At 35.9% G+C, this 25,213-nt stretch overlaps 2 long non-coding RNA genes across 2 annotated transcripts in view; one reads left to right on the top strand and one right to left on the bottom strand.

The window, feature by feature from the left end:
• LOC132345726 (uncharacterized) overlaps window positions 1–25,213 on the bottom strand; it is a 95,966-nt gene that overhangs the window by 3,611 nt on the left and 67,142 nt on the right. Inside the window, exon 3 of the long non-coding RNA XR_009495225.1 lies at window positions 3,355–3,441. This is a non-coding gene — a long non-coding RNA (uncharacterized lncRNA). The remainder of the gene's footprint in view (window positions 1–3,354; window positions 3,442–25,213) is intronic.
• The window catches only part of LOC112447543 (uncharacterized), a 46,475-nt gene that overhangs the window by 7,205 nt on the left and 14,057 nt on the right, over window positions 1–25,213 (top strand). Inside the window, exon 3 of the long non-coding RNA XR_003035744.2 lies at window positions 13,899–13,963. This is a non-coding gene — a long non-coding RNA (uncharacterized lncRNA). The remainder of the gene's footprint in view (window positions 1–13,898; window positions 13,964–25,213) is intronic.

The following is a 25,213-nucleotide window of genomic DNA, read 5'->3' as shown; positions in this document are numbered from 1 at the left end:
CCTCCGCTTTCACTTTCATTCTTTTTAATGTCTGAGTAATACTCCATTGAGTATAGGTACCATAGCTTTCTTATCCATTCATCTGCTGATGGATATCTAGGTTTCTTCTATGTCCTGGCTATTATAAACAGTGCTGCGATGAACATTGGGGTACATGTGTCTCTTTCAATTCTGGTTTCCTCTGTGTGTATGCCCAGCAGTGGGATTGCTTGGTTGTATGGCAACCAATTTCCTTAAGAAATTCCAGTTTCTTAAGGAATCTCCACACTGTTCTCCATAGTGGCTATACTAGTTTGCATTCCCACCAACAGTGTAAGAGGGTTCGCTTTTCTCTACACCCTCTCCAGCATTTATTGCTTGTAGACTTTTGGATCGCAGCCATTCTGACTGGTGTGAAATGGTACCTCATAGTGGTTTTGATTTGCATTTCTCTGATAATGAGTGATGTTGAGTATCTTTTCATGTGTTTGTTAGCCATCTGTATGTCTTCTTTGGAGAAATGTCTATTTAGTTCTTTGGCCCATTTTTTGATTGGGTCATTTATTTTTCTGGAATTGAGCTGTAGGAGTTGCTTGTATATTTTTTGAGATTAGTTGTTTGTCAGTTGCTTCATTTGCTATTATTTTCTCCCATTCTGAAGGCTGTCTTTTCACTTTGCTTATAGTTTTTTTTGTTGTTGTTGTACAGAAGCTTTTAATTTTAATTAGATCCCATTTGTTTATTTTTGCTTTTATTTCCAATATTCTGGGAGGTGGGTCATAGAGGATCCTGCTGTGATGTATGTCGAAGAGTGTTTTGCCTATGTTCTCCTCTAAAAGTTTTATAGTTTCTGGCCTTGCGTTTAGATCTTTAATCCATTTTGAGTTTATTTTTGTGTATGGTGTTAGAAAGTGTTCTAGTTTCATTCTTTTACAAGTGGTTGACAAGTTTTCCCAGCACCACTTGTTAAAGAGATTGTCTTTTCTCCATTGTATATTCTTGCCTCCTTTGTCAAAGATAAGGTGTCCATAGGTGTGTGGATTTATCTCTGGGCTTTCTATTTTGTTCCATTGATCTATATTTCTGTCTTTGTGCGAGTACCATACTGTCTTGTCACTGAGATTTATAAAGGACAAGTTGAGTGAAATACACTGACGTGGAGGGAGAGTAGTAGAAGAGATCATCAGAGATCAAACTGTGTAGGACTTCCAGGGTATTAGGGGTAGGAGTGCTATTTTACATAGGGAAATATATACTGTGATTGCCTTAATCTTATCACATCACAAATCTGTTTATTTGTGATGTGAAAATGAATAGCAATGTGGATAAGAGTGGAGGCAGGAGACTGCTAGGAATCTTTTGTAGGATGTGGTGGTTACTGTAGTGGTATAAAAGGAAGAAATGCTGAGTTGAATCAACATAGGGCTTCCCTGGTAGCTCAGCTGGTAGATAAAGAATCCACCTGTAATGTAGGAAACCCTGGTTTGATTCCAGGGTCAGGAAGTTCCCCTGGAGAAAGGATAGGCTACCCATATAGGACATGTTCAAGAGGCAGAATTGCCTTTGTATTGACGGGAAACAGAAGTGATGGTAGGGTTGAGGAAAGGAGATAATGTGGAACACCTGGGAGGTAATAAATAGTCTTTTTGAGATGAATCTGAGTTTCTCTTTACGTTTTTGGAAATGGTTGTGATAAGGCTACTAATGCACTTTTTAATTTTAAATCCAATTAAGAATTCGCAATCCTTTTCTCCCTGGGCCCCTATGTAGCTTTTGGCACATAAAATCAATTTATTCTTTGGTTTTGTTTCTCTACTGTTTATCTCATTTTCCTTTATGGGTCTTCTGATGCTACTTGTCCCTTAAATGTTGTGCTTCTTTACCCCAGAGTCTCTTCATTATTCACTCCACAATGTCTTCTAAATATCAGTGCTGACAACTCCCAGTTTGTGTTCCCAACACAGATATAATTCTCCCAGCAGCCATATATATATATATATATATATATATATATATATACACACACACACACACACATATATATATACACACACACACACACACCAAACTGCCTGCTAAACATCAGTGATTTGAAGTGCTAGAGGCATTGCAATATGTCCAAACTCAAATTCCGTTTTTTTTTTTTTTTTCCTATGTTCAAATAATGTTCTTTCTCTTTAGTTCTTTATCATAGGAGTTACCCACCACCCACATGGGACTGGGTGGTAAATTGAATCACTGGCCTCAGTTCTTCATTTTCTTGGATTGGTGTCGTATATACACACACCCTTGCTGTGACTCCATGGTGGATACAGTTGTTTTACCACTTCTTGACTTCACACTCCACTACATGACTTTGTTTGGCCAATGCAATGTTGGTATATGTGACCTAAAGGCTTAAAAGTCCATTGGGCTGACTTTCTGCTTTTTGTGATAAGAAAATGATTTAGGTAGGTGTTAGTCTAAGGAAGATGAGAGACATGTGAAGTAGATTGGATGATTGGACCCAACCTAACATTTAGAGTCAAGTCCAGTTGCGCTCAAGCTACAGCTGCAGGTGTATAAGCAAGAAATAACTGTGTACTGTTATCCACCAGAGAGATTTAGTGGTTGTTACTTGTCAATCGTTGACTCATACAAGGCCCAAATGAGAGGCTGGCAGCCATCCTTGACTCTCCTTTCTCTGTTGACACTCACATGGAATAGTATCTACATCTTCCTGTTTTGTTTTCTCAGTATCTCTTATAATTCACTGCCTTCTATGATCTCATATCCCTTGACATCCCTTGATTGGGCTACTCCATATATTTTATTACTGATTTCCTTGGCTTTAGTTCAGTCCTTTTCCAGTTTATCGTCCTCATGCTTGGTAGAATGATCTTTCTTGAAAGGCAAACTGATCAAGTCAGTCTGGTATTTATAATCCTTCAAAGACCTCCCATAAATAAGCCGTTCATATAAAATCTGAATTATTTAGCACACACTGATCCTCAAAATCCAGCCTTCCCCTAACTGTCCACCCTTATTTTTGGCATTTATCTTCCATCCTTACCTTGAACTCCAGCATTACCATGCTCATTTTCAGTTTAAAACTATTCCAGATCTCCCTCACGTCTTTTTCACACCTACTCTCACTTCTATGCTTACTTTATCCCTACCATTCCTTCAATATTAAGTAATGCTCTCTCCACAAAGTTTCTCCTGAGTTCCTCCATGACTCTGCCCTTGCCTCTGTTTAGGAACCCTGTGGTGTGTGTGCGTCCATGGTAACCGGTGGTCACTTTTATTGGAGCACACAGAATAACTGATTAATTTCTCTTCTTAAAACTTCAAATGAACCTTTTCTGTACTTTGTTAATGTGTTTACTTGCTTACCTTCTATGCAGCAAATAATTTTAAGGCCATGACTGATTCTTTTATCTCTTGTATTTCCACATGTTACCTGAAACTTCATAAACATAACTGGGAGAAAAAGAAAGAAAAGAGAGACATATTAATTAATTTTAGGAGAGAATTCGGGGGCCCAGAAAATTTAATTTATAGTCTCATTGTTGTTCAATCAATAACTGATGAGAAGAAAGATCATCTTCTCCTTTAGTAGTACTTTTTCTTCTCTACCATGTTGACTTCTCAATAAACATTTCTAAAAGGGGACTATGTAAATTATTAGGCCTCTGTTTTAAGAAAAAGTTATTTGCAAGAGCACATTTTTTATTTAAAAAAAAAATAGAACTTATCCTGAAAGGCTATCTATTGTCGTCTCTGTGGGAGACGAGTCAATAAACTTTGAAAAACATCAGTAAAAACAAGTCATGGTTAAATAAAGAGTAAGTTGGTACTAGGAGAATCCTCTTGTAATACAAAAAACACATCCTCACTACCTTTACATATTGATAAAATTAAGTGATCAAACCTAAGTAACTTCAAAACTCCATCTCTAATTTATCCCTTTTAAGTCCTCTTTCCATTAGATAAGCTTTTGACAGTACATTCTACTCATTCGTTCACTTTTATTAATATTTTGTTGGTGTAAAACAGTTTTATGTTCATAGCAAAATTGAGAGGATGGTACAGAGATTTTCCAGAAAGCCCTGGCCCCCACACATGCATAGCCTCATGCGTTACCAATATCGCCTGCCCAAGTGGTACATTTATTGCAGCTGACGAACATTTGTTGACATATCATAATTACCCAAAGCCCATGATTTACATTATTCATTCTACTTTTTAAAATAAATTGACACATGTATACCTGTGATGGATTCATTTTGATATTTGGCAAAACTAATACAATTATGTAAAGTTTAAAAATAAAATAAACTTATGTTTTTCCTTCTGGCTTACTTCACTCTGTATAATAGGCTCCAGTTTCATCCACCTCATTAGAACTGATTCAAATGTATTCTTTTTAATGGCTGAGTAATACTCCATTGTGTATATGTACCACAGCTTTCTTATCCATTCATCTGCTGATGGACATCTAGGTTGCTTCCATGTCCTGGCTGTTATAAACAGTGCTGCGATGAACATTGGGGTACACGTGTCTCTTTCCCTTCTGGTTTCCTCAGTGTGTATGCCCAGCAGTGGGATTGCTGGATCATAAGGCAGTTCTATTTCCAGTTTTTTAAGGAATCTCCACACTGTTCTCCATACTAACGCATATATATGGAATTTAGAAAGATGGTAACAATAACCCGGTGTACGAGACAGCAAAAGAGACACTGATGTATAGAACAGTCTCATGGACTCTGTGGGAGAGGGAGAGGGTGGGAAGATTTGGGAGAATGGCATTGAAACATGTAAAATATCATGTAAGAAACGAGTTGCCAGTCCAGGTTCGATGCACGATATTGGATGCTTGGGGCTAGTGCACTGGGACGACCCAGAGGGATGGTATGGGGAGGGAGGAGGGAGGAGGGTTCAGGATGGGGAACACATGTATACCTGTGGCAGATTCATTTTGATATTTGGCAAAACTAATACAATTATGTAAAGTTTAAAAACAAAATAAAATAAAATAAAAAATAAATAAAATAAACTTAAAAATAAATAAAATAAATTGAGCCAAACTCTCCAACTTCTGCATTCCTGATTCTCTGGCATTTGTATTATACTTTCATGGATGAAAAAATGTCATCTGCCATCTTTAATCAAAGGATGTAATGACATTCAGAGCATCAGTCACTGCAGCCACACCCAACTGTATACCCTGAGGGGATTCAACATGGAAAAAAGAAAAAGACAGGATACTGGCCCTAGACAGCTAGGAAGCCCAGACTCTTGTATCTTCCCAAACATAGAAAAGTGCTAAATTTATTATCTTGAGACGTTTGTTTTTTCTTTAATAATCTTTTGATGTTTTGACTACCTAGTTTGTCACAAAAACTGTATATCCAAGCTCCTCCCTTACTTCTTTGGAACGGTGCCTCAGAGCTATCTGAGAAACTGTCTTTTGGATTTAAGCCTTCAGTTGCTGCTGCTGCTGCTGCTGCTGCTGCGTCGCTTCAGTCATGTCCGACTCTGTGCGACCCCGTAGATGGCAGCCCACTAGGCTCCTCCATCCCTGGGATTCTCCAGGCAAGAACACTGGAGTGGGTTGCCATTGCCTTCTCCAATGCACGAAAGTGAAAAGTGAAAGTGAAGTCACTCAGTCGTGCCAGACTCTTAGTGACCCCATGGACTGCAGCCTATGAGGTTCCTCCATCCATGGGATTTTCCAGGCAAGAGTACTGGAGTGGGGTGCCATTGCCTTCTCCAAAATAAAACAGAATTCTCAACTTTTAGACTGTGCAATTTTTTGAGCCAATACCTTCCCTGAGATATCATCAGTCAATAATGTTCCTAAAGCATCTTATCTGTGCTTGTACTTGAGTTTGTTTGGAGGCATATGTTTATGTGTATTTACATGTTTGTTGGATCTGTGTCCTCTTTATTCTCAGGTTCCTGGAAAGTAGAAATTATGTGTTCCTCTTTCTTTCCAGTGTTTCCACATCAGGCTTCATACATATAGATTCCTTTTCAATTAGCCATTAACTGAGAACCTTAGGCATGTTAAATACTGAAAATGATGTAAAGAAGAATGAACTGAAGGATTGAGGGAGTAAAATCCAGAAACCTTATACTGTATTAGTTAATAATCTGAAACTAAAATTTTGAGCTGCTCCCTCATGGTTCAATTCTGATTTGACTGTAAAACAGTCCCCTCTATTAATTAGTTTGAGAAATAGCTGCTATACTCTGTGAAATAGCCTAGAACTGTAAAATTGCATTAGTCTGAAACTATAAGCATTTCCCTTGAAGTTACTTTAAGGAAATCCCTCTACTGTACCTCATAATAGGAGATACATGTAGGAAATGATTAAATAGCAGTGTCTCTTGACAGTCAAATGACATTTCAGTAATAATTAATTCTTTACACTTCACTTGTCAGAGCAACTTGGTTTCTTCTGTAATATATCTGGGATTCTGATTCAGTGGTGTGGTGATGATGATGCTAATGCAACCACGATACTGTGTTCTTTAGACCCTTATGTACTTACCACTATCTTGGTCATTATCACCTTACCTCCTGATCTTTAACATGCTGTGAAAGACAAAGTGTATATTATTAATTTGTCAAATCAGAGCTTTACTTTTTTCCAGAATTTGGTTTGCTTCTACGAAATTCTATTTTTTTTTTTTTTGGCAATTTTTACATATTGGAGTGGCCACTGGGTAATAAAGATAAATTGACATTATCTTAGATTTTCAGAAATTGGTGATATAGCCAAAGAGATGGCCCAGAATAAGAAACCTAACTGTGATGAGAGATTATTTCAGAGTGAAGAGAGGAGGGAAAACTTCATAGAAAGGGCAGCTTTGGAACTGGACTCTGAAAGTCTACATGTGGCCTAGATGTGGCATGAAGATAGAAGGCTGACAACATGGAGCCCCGTTGTTGTCAACTCATCTTCTCTTGTTATTTTGCCCAGGGTAGTCCAATAAATACAATTTCTATCCAGTTATTAAAAAAAGTCTCATGTTGTCATTTTGCCTTACAAAAAAATGTTGGTGTTTTTTCCTTGGGAAGATTATTTTACAATATTGATCATAGTTTCTTTAAAACAGAACTGACCTCAGAATCTAGAATCAAACTTATAAGATTTGATAAATCAACATAAAATGGGGCTTATACTATTCCACGTTTATTTCTTTTCTGAAATATAGTGTTGGGATATGGAAAGGAAATAGATCAACATTTCCTCCTGTTTCCATTTTATAGTGACTCTCAATTTACTGATTACCTTGAAGCACCAGACTCGTATCAAAACCCCTTGTCATCTTCACCTGACCCTAAGTCACTAAACTGATCATTGCTTTTCAGAATAAGCAGGGACTTTTCAGCATCAATAACCCTCTATACCTGAAGATATTTACTCACTAAATACAGTGAGTAAAAAGATAGTGAGTGAAGTGTATACTCACTATCTTTACACTCACTTGACTGTAGCTTCAATGCATGTGAGTGTTGGTGAGCGCTTGGTGTGTTCATCTTTTTGGTTTGGTTAGTTGAGCTGTTTCTCCATAGATCTTTCCATGTAAGGATTCTGAAGTTTCAATAGGAAATACATTCAATATTATTCAATAAGCAGGTTAGCAATGAGCCAATAATTTGTATCTTTTATTCTTAAATTACTTTTTAATACTCTGCCAGCATGTAATGATACTATGAGTCAGGGAAAAATTTAGTTCCCCTATGGAAATGGTTTCTTCTTCATATAATATATCCAGGAAATAGTGAATAATCTGCTTATTTTTTTCAAAAGGATGATAGCATGGTAAACAAACAGAAAACAGAAAAACCAAACCTTGGCATTTCAACTGCAGAATTTCATTTAGAAAATGCAACTCCTAACTAGGCTAATCCAATCTTCACATTATCTGAAAAATGAGTATTTTACACTGGGCTGTTTAAGGCAAATATTTCCATGGGGTCTATTTATTGCCCTTCATTGACTTTCTGTCTTGCCAAGTCAATTTGTAGTCTAACTATCCAGAAGATGATTCTCTTCACAAGAGAAAATATGTATATTATATCACATTCTTCCTTTCATAACAATTGGCTTGTTTATAATTAGCAAGAGCAAGCTAATGACCTAAATGGGCACTGAAGTTACAATATAAAGTTTTGTTTTTAATAAATGTAGAACATAAAAATTAAACTGTTATTTCAAATGTGGAGTTTCAACGTTCTTTAAAACAGTTAGTATAGGTTCTGAAATTCCATTTTGAAAAACAAATAAAATAAGATGAATCAGCTATGATTTGTTTCCATAGTCTGAAATAATTATCTTAGCTAGAAAAATCATTATTTCTATTTAGCCAATTCAAAAGCTAATTTTTCAGTATGTTATTGTAAAGGAAACCTATAGTCTACTGATAATGAAAACTCATCTTAGAGTCATAGAATTTGGGCTCAACTCTTGGCTCAACTAATATAATCTCTGCAATCTTAAGAGTATTTAAACCATTTGAGTCTTGGTTTCTTCCATCTTAAAAAAAGTAGTGCTTCCTAATTTACAAAGGTTTCTCCTATGGCTTCAAATTTAGAGCTTTGCAACATTTATTTTCTGATTTCCTAACTGTAATTAAAAGTGTAATATTTTGCATACTCCAGGGTAAATTCCCATTGGGATATTTTTATCCATGTTTGTTGACTGAAAAACTAGGCACAGCTTAAAATTTGAGATATATTTTATTAGGCATAAATTTTTAGAACTTCAAACCTGGCAAACAGCATTTCAAGTAACCCCTGGAGAACTGCTCTGAGGAGGTGAGGAGAGAAGTCAGGTTTTACAGAAGTTTTGCAACAAAGGGCAGGTAGTCTATACATTAAGAGATTATTGTTAATTAAAGAAAACCAGACAACCCGAGTTGAGGAATTTAGTGCTTTTTTGTGTGTGGAAAGATGCAAAAGTCTGGTCTCACTAAACCATCCCTTTAATATAGACCTCAGCTATCTGGGGCCAGTATCCCGGATTTTTCACATCCTGTTTGCTTGGGGGCTCACCTTAGGAAGTGGCTGTAGTCTGATGATTGCTAGATGGCAGGTATTCTTTTCCTTCCTGTGTTCCTTCAGGGATCACCTTATCATGTTGGAGGATTGCAATCGCTGATGCCTTTGACATCCTTGTTTACTAATACGGCAGGAAATATTCCACTTCTCACGTATCAGAGGAAGATGTAAGATGAACTTATTTTTGTCAGCGAACTGTTTCCAACTATGACTTCTTGAGAGTCCATTATCTCTGCCCTGCTCAAATCCCTACAGTCAGTGTACTCATCCCCCAGGTGCCGTGGGTACTGTGGGTACTACTAATTGCTCATTGTCCTTCTTCCCTCCAAAACCCCCAGTTAAAGACCACTAACACAAGAATACAGTGTCAGTCCCCTTGCCTCAAGGTGGAACCAACTCTGACTTCATTAAAATGCTCCAAACCTGTCCAGGGGATTAGGCTGCAGGTAGAGTTCAGTTGAGAATAGAGTTCAGTTTTTTCTCCTCTCCCTGAGCCTGCTCTATGTAAATTGGGCTAGCCAGGAAGGCTGTTTGCTTCACTCAAGGTTCTCACTCCAGTCCTCAGACCTTCCTTTGTTCTATTTTCGAGGGCTTTTCTGGCCACCGCCATTCTGGACTCCTTTTTTGCTATTCTGCTGCTGCTGCTGCTAAGTCGCTTCAGTCGTGTCCAACTCTGTGCAACCCCATGGACTGCAGCCTACCAGGCTTCTCTGTCCATGGGATTCTCCAGGCAAGAACACTGGAGTGGGTTGCCATTTTACTATTCTAACTACCTAAAATTACAATGCCAGTCCTAGGGCAAGGAGCATGCTGAGGTCAGTAGTTTCTCTAAAGACTCTCAGAAGAAGGTATGGTGAATTGGAAATATCAACAGTTTTTAAAATTGTTTAATTTTATTTTGTTTTGTGTGACAAGTTCTAAAGACCCCAGTAACTTCTTCAAGTGGCCATGACTTTAGCTTTTTAATATTTTTTCTCTCAAAACCCTAATAGATAACATTAATGAAAGTTGAGAGCAAACTCTCTGCCTCTCTGCTCATTTCGGCCCTTTGCAGCTTACCTGTCTCAGTGCTGTGAGAAGCACAGAAGGCACAGATACATACACAAAGGCACAAATGGAGTATATATTGAAAAATGCAATAAATTTCCTTATGTAGTCTAGGTACTGTGTTCTGAGATTGGTGTTCATTTTCTTAGCAAGTGCTTATGTGAAATGAAATATTTCCTGCCATATTGGTGGGCAAGAAATGTCACAGCCATCAGCAGTTTCGGGCTTCCAGATGTGAATGAAGGCTCCCCAAAGAGAACACAACTCCTGCGATCCAGCAGATGCTGCCACCAGATGATAGCTGAGGAGCTCAGAAGATGGCAAGAAGCATCCGTTCACCAAATTTGCCTTAAGATGAACAAGGAATAAACAAGGAATAAACAATCAAGAAATAGGATTTGGCCCCAAAAAGCTGAGTTGCATATGAAAGGAATGAATTTAGTGAGCTCAGAAGCTTGCATCTTCCTATACATAGAAGAACACTAAATTCCTTAACTTGGTATCTGGTTTTCCTTACTAGATCATAATCTTTAATGTTCAGATTGCCTACCCGCTTTGTTGCAGACTTGTATATAGTCTGACTCCCTCTCCTGCCTCCTCAGAGCAGTTTTCTCTGGGCTACTGAGATGCTGCCTCCCAGGGTTGGCGTCCTTAACATTTCCACCAAATAAAATAGTTCTCTACTTTCAGATTGTGACTAGTTTTTTAGTCTAATTTTTTAGTCAACACTTACAAAAAAAAAAATATATATATATATATATATTAGTTTAGATTTTTCTCTAGTATTACTTATGAAGCAGTTGTGACTCAAAGTTTTGTTTAATTTTTCCAATAATATAAAATTAACAGTTGATTATGTTTCACATCGTAATGTAACTCCAAATTCTGTGTCATGGTGTGCCAAGTAAGTGGTTTGAGCATCTTTTTAACAACCCCAAAATATCTCCCTGTGCAAAGATAGGTGAATTGAGATTTTCTTAATCATCCTATCCAAAATATAAATAAAAGCAGTCTCATAAATGTTGCTATTTTTATGGATCTCTACCATACAATCTAATTAAAATATTAGTCTCCCTTCTAATTATGTGGGCTATCACCTCTAAGTTCTACTCATTCAAAAATATGACAGCTGCTGTTCAACCATTGTTTTTAGACAAACACATTTGGGGTAAACAAAGAGAATTCTATCCCTATGGAAAAACTTGAAAATTTATTATTATTGTCCTTCATTGGCTCATTTTATTTCAGAACAATATTCCTTAGGAGGAATGTCTTAAGAGGAAGGTCTCTTCTGGATTAGACATAGTCACAGTGTCTTCTAGGCTGACCTCTGGATTTTCCTGTTTTATACAAGAATGTCAATTTCAGTGTTCCTAAGTGTCATGTATTTAAATTATTGGTATTTAAAAAAGGATTAGTGAATTTTCAAACTAGGTCAGTTTTAGAACCAGTTTGAAATAATTGGTAAAAAAAAAATTTACAGTTACAAACCAAATTAGAAAATTCTTAATTTCTCTTCCACCCTAAGGGGTGGTAGTGCAGCTTATGAATATTTTAAGAGCCAGGGTCTGCAGTATCAGCTGCCTAGAGGGGCCGGAAGGTATAAATGAGTGAACTGGGATATGTGTAGAAACAAACAAACAAAAAATGTAGAATCCTAAGCTTGTCTAAAGGAAATATAAATTGTTACTCAGCATCATTTGATTACTGCCTTGAAAAATCAAGGCTACACTCTTATTTAGGACAAGCCAGAAATTCAGATTTCCTTCTGTAATGTTATGATTTGTAAACATTTCTAACTAATTTTAAAAAGTGTAAAATACAGTGTGGACTAAACAAAATAGTTCTTTCAGCCAAATTTGGCCTAAATGATACCAGTTTTCAGCTTGTTTTATTAAATGAGTAACTTCAATAGTAGGCTCTAGATTGGTGCTAATTATCTATTGCTTCTTGCTCTCACCTAATCTAATGTGTAACTACCATACATCTAGGACAAGACAATGGAAACTTTTCCTACGAAAGGCCACTAAGTGATCAGCTCTCCTATTAAGGAAAAATAAGAAACTGAATTAAGTACCTAATAGGTTTTTAAAGACTGCATAGTACAATATGGACCCACAAAATCACTTAATTTGGGGGCTAAATGCATTTGTTTTATTGTTTAATTTACTAAGTCCTGTTTGACTCTTTTGTGACCTCGTGGACTGCTGCCTGCCAGTTTCCTCTGTCCATGGGATTTCCCAGGCAAGAATACTGGAGTGGGTTGCCATTTCCTTCTTCAGGGGATCTTCTGGACTCAGGGGTGATTGAACCCATGTCTTCTGCATTGCAGGCAAATTCTTTTTACTACTGAGCCACTGGAGAAGCCTAAAATGCATTTTAGTTCCTGGTAATCACTTATAAAAGATGGAGAAGAAAGCTGGAAAGTCATCAGGATAAAAGAGTTAGAGGGATAAAGGAGAAGGCAATGGCACCCCACTCCAGTACTCTTGCCTGGAAAATCCCATGAATGGAGGAGCCTGGTAGGCTGTAGTCCACGGGGTCGCTGAGTTGGACATGACTGAGTGACTTCACTTTCACTTTTCACTTTCATGCATTGGAGAAGGAAATGGCAACCCACTCCAGTGTTCTTGCCTGGAGAATCCCAGGGACGGGGGAGCCTAGTGGGCTGCCGTCTATGGGGTCGCACAGAGTCGGACACGACTGAAGCAACTTAGCAGCAGCAGCAGCAGCGGAGGAGGAAATGGGGAGAATAAGAAAGAATGCCAAGACAATGAAAGGGTTAGATGTTCATAGACTGAGTGTAGAATGTCCTGGCTAACAGTGTTAGGAGAAAACATTTTTGCTCCCTGGTGCATCAGAGAAAATTTTCATAGTCCTGGTAGTGGTATTGAGGGAGGAAAGGAATAGGCTGAGCTGACTCCATCTTGAAAAAGAAGGAAACTCCACTGAAACTCTTGCACTTTCACTGAACTTTGGACCATGTGCCTGGTAGCCATGGGGATAATATACCTATGGCCGAGCTGGTCTCCTGGACTGATAAACACCAGATTCCATACCAAGGTTTCCCATCACCAAAAACAATGTAATAATCCCCTATGTAGTCAATCGCCTTTGTAATCTTTATGGTACCCATTGGTGTAGGCTGCAATATATAACCAGCTGACCCTTCTGATTATGAATCATGGCTGTAATCTCTTTGTATCTCCCTTTAACACTTTCCAGGCTAGGTTTAAGGAATTTGGGGATATGGATTTGAGCAGTACACTTAAGGTATATAAGGTTTTCACAAAAGTTGGTCGGGGTACTTGGCTAAGAGAAAATTCTGCCTTGGGCCTGCCGGTGTAATAAACTGCACTCCACCATCTGCATTGTTCTTCTGAGTGAGTTTGTTTTCCTGAATGTGTGGCTACAACAGTAAAAGAGTAAGCTCTAGAACTCAGTCCCTGAGTCTGACAGTTACCTACCCTGGGACCATGGGCATGTTAATTAACCTCTAAACACCTCAGTTTCCTTATCTATAAAACTGACATACAAAGAATTTCTACATTTGATGCTTTTTAAGGAATATTTATTTGTAAAGTACCTAGAATAATGTCTGACATAAATGATCAATACATATCATTCATTAATATATTGTTTTAAAATTAAGCTGTAACTATCAAATGAAGTTTTTTCTTTTTAACCTTGGTAAGTTTTTACCATGCTTCAAATTTTATTTCAATTTTTTTTCCAAATTTTATTTATCTTTTTAAATGTAAGGTTTTAGTATTATTACAATTCTTTTATTTATTCCAAATTTTATTTTTAAATACAGCTCCCTCCCTCTTATGACTCTTTGAAGATTCCTAAAGTTGACAAAGGAGTAATATATGTGCACAGGTATGTGTTTTAAGTGTGTGTGTGTGTGTGTTTTTTTTTAAATCAGATATATACCAAATAAGATCTTCATTAGTTTGCGTCTGCTTTGGACTTTGTTCTTTCTGCAGAATTACTTTATGTATTTAATTCATAATAGGAACCAAAGCATTGTAATATTACATCTTTGTCTGATAATGTTTACTTTTTCCTACCATCTCCTGTGTTGTGTAGTTTTTGCACAGCTTTCAATTCAGAATGATTAGTTCAATGGATAATTACAACTCAGCCCTGAGTGGACCATTTTATTTCCGCTGTTTACTGATCCTTACAAAGTGTAGATCACTGCTGGATGGCAACAGAGATTGAGTCTCTAAGTGGGATATATTATTAAAGAGGATTACTTGACTGAATTTGTCCACTTGATGCATTAATTAAATTTCTTGATTAATTAATTTCTCTTTAGAGAATCTATGTAAACTCACTAGAAAAACATGACCCCTAACTAATTCCTGATGAAATAATTTAATTTCCTAGGGCAAGCATGTCTTTATTTGGAAGCACTCAATTTTATTATTCTTTCATTTTTTTTTAATTAAAAGTATTTTTAGAGACTTTTAAAGAGCAGTCTTAAGTTCACAGAAAAACTGAGTGGAAGGTTCCAGAGATTTCCTGTTATACCTTTGCCCCCCCAAATAGCATCGCCTCCTTCATTATCAGCATCCCCCACCAGTGTGGTACATTCATTACAGTTTATGAATCTACATTGATACATCATAATTACCCAAAGTTCGTAGTTTACATTATGATTCACTCCTGATGTCTTACATTCTATGAAAGTGAAAGTGAAGTCGCTCAGTCGTGTCCAACTCTTTGCGACCCCATGGACTGTAACCCATCAGGCTCCTCCGTCCATGGGATTTTCCAGGCAAGAGTGCTGGAGTGGATTGCCATTTCCTTCTCCAGGGGATCTTCCCGACCCAGGACACGAACTCAGGTCTCCCGCATTGCAGGCAGATGCTTTGCCGTCTGAGCCACCAGGGAAGCCCCAGGTTTAAATAAATATATAGCGACATACACATCATTATGGTATCATATGAAGTGTTTTACTAATGTAAAAATCCTCTGTGCTTGGCCCATTTATACCTCTCCCCCAACCAACCTTGGCAATCACCAATTTTTTTTTTTGCTTTATTCATATTTTTGCCTTTTCCAGAATGTAATATGGTTGGAATCATACAATACATAGCCTTTCAGGTTGGCATCTTTCATCTAACAATATGCATTTAAATTTAAGTTTCTTCTATGTCTTTGTGACTTGATAGTTAATTTCTTCTTAGCACTGAGTTATATTCCATCATCAAGATGAACCACTGTTTGTTTATACGCTCACCTACTGAAGGACATCTTGGTTGCTTCCTAATTTACTCAATTATGAGTAATTCCTATAAACATCCATGAAGATTTTTGTGTAGACATATGTTTTCAAATCCTTTGGGTAAATTGCAAGAAACATAATTGCAAGATTGGTAAAAGTATGTTTAGTTTTGTAAAAAATTGCCAAAGCTCCTTCCAAAGATTTTTTTTTTTCATTTTTAATATGACTTCATAGAATCATTATATTTTTCTAAATAATTTTGAAGTTAATGTGCAGTGGTGAAGTAAGTGATACCTCTCTTCTTTGCTTCCATACTTTTTTCTCACTATACTGCTAAAAGGATTCACTTCTACCACCTACGCAAATCAAAGACTAGGTCAAGTCTTTGTATTTCATCATTAAACCATCCCTTTTACTTCACCATCTACATTATGAACTGATTTGGGTTTGTTTTTTTTTAGTCCTTGCCTTATGATTTATTAAGACTCACAACTCTGGTCCAGCTTCTAAAATTACCATCTTGAGTTAGAAATATGTGTCATAACAATCTATCCAAAGTATTGAAAAAGTAGAAATTCAGTGGCATAAGAACTTAAAATTGACAAAGACTGACAATGGTTGGATAGGTTCTTGGCAGTGCTAGAGATAAAAATATGTGTTATTATTATCATTTCCACTTATTTCCATTCGTGGAGGTAAAGAGAAATTTTGGAGGTAATTTTAATTTCATATGCTTTGCCATTACAGTTTGTCCATTTCTCTTAAACCAGTTATATATGTAAGTAAATTGAAAGCAAGACTTATTTAATTCATCAATAACAGAATTTTAAAGGGACAGTACTTCTGCTTATTTTATTTGTATGCCAACTTTCAAATACACCTTTTATTCCTTCTCTCTCAGAATTCAAAGACACACACGCACAAGTTCAGTTGTGTCCAACTCTTTTTGATCCTATGGACTGTAGCTGGCTAGGCTCCTCTATCCATGGGATTCTCCAGGCAAGAATCTGGGGGTGGGGTAGCCATTTCCTTCTCTAGGGGATCTTCCTGACCCAGGAGTGAAACTGCATTGCAGACAAATTCTTTACCATCTGAGCCACCAGGGAAGCCCCCTCCCTCAACCTCCACTGCCTCCACACAAACATATCATTATTTGTAGATTTTATTTTGTGAAATCACTTACTCAGTAAAGGTTATTCGTAAGCCCCAATTCAATATTCATGATGCACTTATGATCATTCATGGACATCCATCTGCACAGGGTGGAGAAAAATTTGGCATTCCCAGCTGAGACCAAACAAGGCATAACTTTGCTTTCTTCTTTTGGTTCTCATGTTGTAAATGTATTCATGTCACAGATTACATAATGACATCTTTTTCACCTTTTTTTTTTGTTTGTTTAGTTTTGTGATTTTGCTTTTTAAAATGGGTTCCAAATATAATGTTGTAGCTCTGTCTAGTATTCCCAAGTATAAGAAAACTGTGATGAGCCTTATGAAGGAAATATATGTATCAGATAAGATTCATTTAGGTATGAGCTGCAGTGCTGCTGAACTTGAGTTCAAGGTTAAAGAACCAACAATACATATGAAATAAGATGTCTTTAGACAGAAACATGGTCTTCCCTAGTGACTCAGTGGGAAAGAATCTGACTGCAGATGCAGAAGATGCAAGAAACACAGTTAGATCCCTGGTTTTGGAAAATCCCCTGTAGGAGGAAATGGCAACCCACTCGAGTATTCTTGCCTGGAAAATCCCATGGACAGAGGAGCCTGGCAGGCCATCCATGGGGTCAAAAAGAGTTGTACATAAGTGAGTGACTGAGCATGCACAAACAGAAACTCACATAAAACAAGGTTATGTATTATCAGCTCAGGAAAACATGACTGGAAGCCTACAGGAGCCAAATTCTGCATTTCCCTAGGAGTAATAATTCTATATTCGCTAATTTAGTGTTTGCTGTGCCTTTATAGAACGTGACTATCAGAAATAATGAGAATTGACTGTACATAACTTATTGTGATTTAAATTATTTTACTATCTATCTTAACTGTATAGTTACTCTATATATACCTATTCATATGCATAAGCACACACATATTCACATACATGTGTATTAATTTTTCACAAGCTCCTTTTTATGCTACCAAAATTTAAGGACCACTGGTTCCCTGGGACATGGAGTTTAAGGAAATGAGACTAAGCAGTTTAGATTCAGTTAGATAATAAAAGTTGTCTAGCATTGTATATGCTTCCCTTGTGGAATAGCAATTCTGGTAGTGGTATCACTTTATTATTTTAATAATAAATCCTTTTCTGGGAGCTAAACAGCCTCCAAAACCTTTCCCTTATATACCCAGGATCCCTTATTCTCAGTTACTGTTGTCATCTTCTTTGCCAGTTCACCTCCCATTGGTTTGCCTCAGCTGGACTTTATTTAGCAATACCAGCTCATATATGTCTTAAGCTAGGAAGTAATGATACCAGCAGGTAAAATGAAGAGTACCGTGCCACAGCATGCCACATCTAGGGCTTTCTGCCATCCTAGAAAGTAGTTAGCACTGCAGTGTGTCATGTTTAGAGGCTATTTATCTTCCTTGATGCAGTAAATGTAGCCCTTCAGTCTACCTATCCCTCATTACAGGACCACCTTTCATTCACCACGTCTAAGAGATTGCCTTCTCCATCATTTATTTTTATTATTTTCTATTTCCTAATTTGCCCCGAGTAGACTACATAAGTAGATATTCATTCAATTATTCATCCATCCAATAGCTAATGACTGCCACCTACATGTCAGATACTCCTAAGTGCAAGAATAGAATACATGGCAATCTTTTCAAAGGGCTTTCAGTTTAGAGTGGAATAAAAAGAAATTAAATAAGGAAACAAATTAAATGATTTGGATTGATAGGACTATGAGAGAAATAAGGTATGGGCATGGAATAGAAAGTAACCAGGATTGAGGTGGGAGGAGGATTGCTTTCTTAATTATGTTGGTCAGGGAAGAGGGAGAGAGATCCCCTAAGAGAGGCTTTGACCTTGCAGTATACTTGAAATAGTATTGAAAAGGCTCATCAGCACACAAAACACTTACACTTAAACTGTGCTCTAACAATAACCCTGGATATTCTGATGATACATGGTAACTGGTGATGGCAGAAATTAACCTCTCTAAAGACTCTCACAGACTACTAGAGGAAATAATGTAGTTTTAAAATTGTAATTACAGTAGAAGGGAAGATGTGCCGTAAGAGAAAAAAAAAAGGTCTTTTGAGGAGATATTACTTTCCAGTGTTGTTATTCATTCATTCATTCATGCAAACATTCATTGTGAGAAAGTTTCCTAGAAAAGGTAATATTAATTAAACAGATTTTGAACGAATGGCTGGGGGGTGACTTTCTAGACAGAGGAATTAACAGTGTTTAGAGACAGAACTCATACCTAGATTGTATAAAGACATAGATAGCAGGCAAACAGTCTGACTTTTATTCCTATTTTATGGGAGTTTTTAAGACAGGAAGTGGCATGATTGGCATTGTGCAGTAAAGCATTTTTACACTGATATTGAAAGAATCATTGGAGGAGGCAAGGAGCTGAGGAAGACCTCCAAGTAGGCATTGGAAAAGTTTTGAGAAGGCTGAACATCACAGAAGAAATGAGAATGGGAAAAGGCAATGCAAGCAGTGACATTTGGAGATAGAAGAAAAAGACCGCTGACTTTAGGAAGACTGAGTGACTTTGTTAATGTGCTTCATGAAGTGTTGAAGCAGGAAAATGAGGGGAGATTTGAAGAGTGCTTGGTTTTGAGACTCTGAGACTAAGAAGATGGCAATGCTGTCCTCAGAATGAGTTAAGAAGAATTCCCTTTGCATCTATCTTCAGGTAGAGATTGTAGAGAATTTATGTAATCTCTCCTCAAAATGTTAGCTAGAATTCATCAGAAATCCAAAACTTATCCAACACTCAAAAATGCATTAATTAAAAAATAATGTAACCCATCACCTCAGTAGACAAAAAAAGATAAGTTGTATGATAGCACTTAATAGGTACAGAAAAACATTGGCCAAAATTCAACATGATAAAGAGCATTTCAATTACAAAAACAGTACAAAGAAAAAACTTCAGCTAACATTATACTTAATGATGAGAAACAATGTGAATGTGCTTTTTCCCTAAGACTGGGACCAAGACAAGGATTTTTCCTCTCACCAAACCCATTCAGCATCATATTGAATGATCTAATTAATGCAGTAAGACAATAAAAGAAATAAAGGTTATAAAGATTGAATTACATGAAATAAAACTTTTCACAGGTGACATGATTGTCAATGTAGAAAATACAAAAGTTATTAACAAAAAAAACTCCTGAATAAGTGGATACAGCATGGTTGTAGTATGTAAGATTAATGTAAAAAAGACAATTGCTTTTTTCTATGTACCAGCAATGAAGTTAGAATTTGAAAATGGACAGTTAGAATTTGAAAATAAAGATACAATACCATTTACACTGGCATTAAATGTTTAGATATTTGTCTAACAAAATATGTTCAAGTTATATTTGTGAAAAGCTGCAAATCTCTGATGAAAGTCAAAGAAAATCTAAATAAGTGGAGAGATATTCCAAGTTTATGTTTTGGAAGACTCAATACTGTATTGTTAAAACTTCATTTTTTTCCAGTTTGATAGACTGATACATTGCCATCCCAATTAAGCTCACAGCAGTTGATTTTGTGAACAGTGATCAACGGAGTCTAAAGATTTTATGGAAAGGCAAAAGTCAAAGGAGTGAGATGTTCTGTCTTCAAGACTTACTATTAAGCTACTGTAATCAAGAGACTGTGATATAGGTTGAAAAGTAGATAGATCAATGGAAAACAATAGAGAGCCTAGAGAGAAAACCACCAAATACAGTCAGCTGTTCTTTGACAAAGAAGTGGTGGCAATTTGATGGAGAATTAATAGTCTTAAACAAGAGATGCTAGAGTAACTGAACACCCACTATCTGCATTCAAAAACACCGCTAAACACAGATCTTACATCTTTGACCAACATGTAGCTCAAAATGTATCATACACCTAAATGTGAATGTGAAACTCTAAAATTATTAGAAGAAATCTTAAATGCATGTGAAAGTTAAAGAATTCAACGTGAAAAGTCTACATACTGTACAATTCCAACTATATAGCTATCTGGAAAGGCAAAATTACAGAGAGAGACTATATAAGAACATCAGGAATTCGTATAAGGGGAAGCATGAATATGTAGGATTTATAGAGCAGAACTACTATTCTGTGTGATACCATAATGGTGGATGCACAAGACTATACATTTGTCAAAATCTGTAGTACTATGTATATAACATAATACAAGAATCCTACAGTAACTCTGGACTTTATATATTTAAAATAATATATCAACATTAATAATATTCATGCATATGAACATTATTAATATTATATTATTGTATGTAATATTATGTGACATATATATAATGTAATGTGTAACTATAATTATATAATATATAATATATACATTACATATATAATATATAAATATATAATATTATATATTATGTATATATTGTAATATATAACATATTTATGTTTAATAATATATTTATTAAATAAATATATAATAAACACAATGTATTATATTTAATAATATATATAATTATATAATATTACATATTTATATACTATATATTAACATATAATATAATTTATAATATATATTATATAATATATATCATGTATAATGTAATTAATAACAATTAATATATTAATATAATATTATTAAAAATATATAATAGTATTAATAATATATGTTGGTTCCTCATTTGTAGCAATTGTACTTCACTAATGCAAGATATTAACAATAGAAAAAACTGAAAGGTGAAGAGGTGGTTTATGAGAACTCTATGTACCATCTGCTTACTTTTCTGTAAACCTAAAATTACTCTAAGAAAGTAAATTCTATGACTTTTTAAAAACTTACATTGAGTACAGAATAAAAAATAATTTTTTCCATCTTTTCCATTTGGTATTAGATAATTAAATCTAAGTGTTGAAAAAAATTACCTCCAGGCACTGTGTAGAAATACTGACATTGTGAATTTGTAGAAAATAATTGGGATAAAGGTTCCCTGCAGTGGTCTTTGAGCAGCTAGAAGGTACTTTTAGTAGTGCAGAGGAAAAGGGAGGTTCATGATTCAAGAAGGGAAAATTATATATGCTGAATCGTGAAGATAGTAGTAACTGTGTTGTGAGACAATTCCACTGAATGCAGTGGCTAGAGGTAAAAAGCTTGTAAAGTAATTTAAGTCAGGATTATGGAGAACTTTCAGAGGAGCCCTTTACCCAGTTGGGTGGGCTCAGCAGTTATCTAAAAATGTAGTGTTTAGGGATTGAATAATAGCTATGGGAATGCTCATAGTCCAGTGTCTGCAAAATCTAGGGACTCTATAAATCTTTAATTTCCTTTCACATAACTATTATCATGGTTTAATTCACTCTCACTCAAGATTTGTTATGAACTCTGGGTTAAGTTAGTGAATAACTCATAAGGGCCAACCATTATGGATTAAAATATATTTAGTACTCTTAAGTAAAATTCTTTAAAAAACAATTTTCCCTTCTTAGTTATAATGCTAATTTATCAATGCATATGACTTTTTTATTTGAATTACAAGCTTCTAATGGGCATACTATTGTGATTTTATCATTTAAGACAAGCCTATTTATGTACTTAGTGGTTATTGGTTAAATAGTGATTATATATTGATTGAATCATTATGTATTAATTGAACTGAGATGCAACTGAGAAGATATAATTAGAACCCAAACTCATAAACTAAAATGCTCTGTAAATTGGATGTTCTATGCTGTCTTTCACTTTTTGGTCACATAATAACTAAATTATTTTATTTTTCTTAGAGGGTGAGGGTATGGTTATTCTTTAGAAGCTATCTATCACTTGAAATAAATATTTAGCAGTCATATATATATATATACACACACACACATACACACAGGATTTTCTTCTATAAAACAAAATCTACACGGTCCTTTTAAAAAATACAATTTAATTTTCACATATCCTTGTGACATTCAAACATTATTTGAATGTTTAATGAATATTGGTAGAGATTCATCTAAAACACTAGCCTAAATGATTTACAATGATGCAGAGCCCAGAGAAAAGAAAATGAAGAGGTCTCATCTAATGTGGCAAGGCCACTACTGTGACTGTTTAGTTGCAAGATCGGGAAAATGTAATTAATGAAGAACAAAGTTTCTGTGGGTGCTAGATTGCTAATTAATCTAATCACAGTTAAATCAAGAAGAAACAAAACTTTGGAGGAAAAGAGGCTTTCCTATATTCAAAGGAACTTTTAAGATGGCCATTTCTATTTTTCCTTTCTGTGAGATTTCATTGCATAGCATAATCTGAAATGAGTACTTTCAATGTCTAAAATTCAGTATTCAAACTTTGAATTTCTGAACTTTTTCAAGATTCTTCCAAGTTAATTTCAGCATGGTATTTGTTTTTCAGTATATTAATGGCTTTGTTTTTGCCAAAACAATAATTTCAGAGTACACTACTCACCATCCCTCCAGAGCCTTCACTATTATGATGAGATTTAATTAACTACTTAGATTTAACTCATTAGATGCTTAATGTTTAATTCTAAAGTTCAATGAAACTACAGCACAATCAGTTATCTATTAATATATTTGTTTTATGCAAGTTATAAATGTATGTTAAAAATTAGCTCAGATTCTGCACCTTCACTAAACTTTTGACTGTACAATCTTGATACTCTATTCTTGATTCTCTCAGTCACCAGTGTCGTCAGTGTGGCGGTAGTCCTGCCATCATATCTATGACTCATCCTAGATTGTACAGGACAAAAGGGAATATAACTTCAAATAGTTCACTTGACTCAAAGCACTGAAATAGTTTTAACCCAATCTCCCTGACTCAGACTATAGAAGAGTTAGGGAAAGCAAGAATACACTACTAAGTCCTGATTTTCCTTCATAAAATTACATACACAATCATTAAAATCTAAAAAAAAAAAAGCTACAATTCCCACCTTGCCATTATTTCCCATCACATCGCATTGCCCAAGAGATGTGAAAGGAGTTATTATGTTAACAAATCCTCTCACAAAAAAATGCAATGTCTCACAAAATAAACAGATAATTGGCAAAACTAATACAATTATGTAAAGTTTAAAAATAAAATAAGAAAAAAAGAATTCCAATAAAGTATTGCTTGACTTGAACATTATATTTCACTGACACAGCATTGGGTTTCATTGTACGGAATGGGTAATTGACAGAAATTGAAAAGCAAGGTTGTGCAATACAATTCTAATATTGCAAAACTCAAACAGGTTGTGTCACATTCCCCCAAAATATATCCCTGCGTGTCTTACTAAATTTTTGTATCTTCTTAACCACTCCCTCCCCCATCAAACTTGGAGGGTGTGTGTGTTAAAGAGCTTAAAATTAGCAAGCCTACCTTTAAGATCTTGATTATATTGTGGAAAATAGAACAAAAAGTGAGTAAATCAATTTTCCAGGAAACCTGAATAGCAAGGTGAATATGTAGTTGATGGAATCATAAGACCTTATGGGGATTCAGAATTGGTCTGAGGTATTTTTTCAGATTGATGTGAATCAATTTAGAGATTTCTGAGGAAGTTGTTTCTTCAAGAGATTTTTTGTGTGCCTAAAATTAGCTGCAGGCTTCCCTGGTGGCTCAGCAGTTAAAAAAAAAATGAGTCTCCTGCAATTCAGGAGACTCGGGTTTGTTCCCCGGGTTGGGAAGATCCCATGGAGAAGGAAACAACAACTCCGGTATTCTTGCCTGGCAAATCCCATGGACAGATGAGCCTGGCCGGCTACTGTCCATGGGGTTCAAAAGAGTTGGATAGGACTTAGTGACTAAACAAGAACAAAAATTAGTTTTAGTCCACAGCCTGTTGTAGAGCAGTTCTCAAATTTAAGTATTCATTAGTTAGTGAAGTCACTCAATCGTGTCTGTCTCTGTGACCCCATGGACTGGGGGTCCATGGCTTCTCCATCCATGGAATTTTCCAGGCAAGAGTACTGGAGTGGGTTGTCATTTCCTTTTCCAGGGGATCTTCCCAACCCAGGGATAGAACCCAGGTCTCTAGCATTGCAGGCAGACACTTTACCTTTTGAGCCACCAGGGAAGCCCACCAAATTTAAGTATGTATTTAAGTATATATCAGCATCAATTTGAGGGTTTGTGACAACACAGATTGCTGGGCCTCAATCTTTCAGAGTTGTAGATTCATTGGTTCTAGAATTGGGCCTAAGAATTTGTGTTTCTAACAAGTCCCCAGGTGATGCTAATATTTCTGGTCTGGGGCCCTCACCTGAGGAGCATTAACTGCTCTCAAGAAAGTTCAGTCATTGCACAGACACAGAATTGATCAAATAATTTGGAAATCAACAGAGTTACAGCTCTCAAATGCCTTTTTTATCAACACCTTTCTGAGAATTTCTTGAATTTTAAATCAGCTATCTGGCTTCTGTCTATATCCCTTTGGAGTACAAACCCAAATAACAAGGTTGCTAAATTTCATTCCTTTATCATGTCCTATTCCCCCATCTTCCTGTCTCCTCAGCCCTCAGTTGTTAAACTTTTGAAATTGTTCAGACATATTCACTGACTCAGTTTGGTGCTCTTAGGACAGACAGAAATAGAATATTATTAGGAATTACAGTTTTTAAAGTCAGAAACAAGGAGAATATTTTTCTTTTTTTTTATTTTTTAATTTTATTTTATTTTTAAACTTTACAAATTGTATTAGTTTTGCCAAATATCAAAATGAATCCGCCACAGGTATATTTTAGAT

Source organism: Bos taurus, chromosome 7 (genome assembly GCF_002263795.3).
Source record: "Bos taurus isolate L1 Dominette 01449 registration number 42190680 breed Hereford chromosome 7, ARS-UCD2.0, whole genome shotgun sequence".
NCBI lineage: Eukaryota > Metazoa > Chordata > Mammalia > Artiodactyla > Bovidae > Bos > Bos taurus.
This window is presented reverse-complemented; position numbering and strand designations above follow the sequence as displayed.